We start from the raw sequence: 925 nt of genomic DNA on the forward strand, positions 1-925 counted from the left end.
CTGTGAGGTCTACTACACCTGTTGTATTCAGCATTTCACTGTGAGGTCTACTACACCTGTTGTATTTAGCATTTCACTGTGAGGTCTACTACACCTGTTGTATTTAGCATTTAACTGTGAGGTCTACTACACCTGTTGTATTCAGCATTTCACTGTAAGGTCTACTACACATGTTGTATTCAGCATTTCACTGTGAGGTCTACTACACCTGTTGTATTCAGCATTTCACTGTGAGGTCTACTACACCTGTTGTATTCAGCATTTCACTGTGAGGTCTACTACACCTGTTGTATTCAGCATTTCACTGTGAGGTCTACTACACCTGTTGTATTCAGCATTTCACTGTGAGGTCAACACCTGTTGTATTCAGCATGTGACAAATACCATTTGATTTGATTACTCTCTTGGTATTCGCCCTGTTTAACTTAAATTCGGTTTAATTAGTTACTAAAACGCTGGACCATGTAATTTTCTACAACACATCATCCTGGTTGGATAGCGGGAAGGCAGGGAGCTATCTTTGTCGTCACCGTTGTCAAAGCTTGGAGATCCTTGATAAGAGGTGGTGGGTACGTCACAAAAAGGCACTGCTGAGATTCGAACTCAGGATCTCCTGTTTACTAGACAGGCGCTTTAACCAACTAAGCCACAGCGCCGCCGAGTCGTGATGGAAATAAAAGGGTAAATGTCTTTACTGTTGGTACAATGTGAAACGGGGATAGGCGCCATATTCTCAAAAGGTCGTTTTTTCCTTTCATCATGTCACAATCAGGTTTTACCAGTTGAATATTGACACAAACATAAAACTTTTTCGTATTACAACTTTTCTGAAATATTTGATTAAAATATGCAAATAAGGCGATATAACGTTAAATATGCAATATTTGCATATCGCGAAAATAAATGTCAGCCTAAAAATGTTAGT

General features: G+C 39.5%; 1 non-coding gene across 1 annotated transcript; it reads right to left on the bottom strand.

The window, feature by feature from the left end:
- Positions 1-582: 582 nt before the first annotated feature.
- Positions 583-656, bottom strand: trnat-agu. Its single transcript has one exon. It is a non-coding gene; the product is annotated as a tRNA-Thr (tRNA).
- Positions 657-925: the final 269 nt, after the last annotated feature.

This window comes from Salvelinus namaycush, unplaced genomic scaffold (genome assembly GCF_016432855.1).
Source record: "Salvelinus namaycush isolate Seneca unplaced genomic scaffold, SaNama_1.0 Scaffold3487, whole genome shotgun sequence".
NCBI lineage: Eukaryota > Metazoa > Chordata > Actinopteri > Salmoniformes > Salmonidae > Salvelinus > Salvelinus namaycush.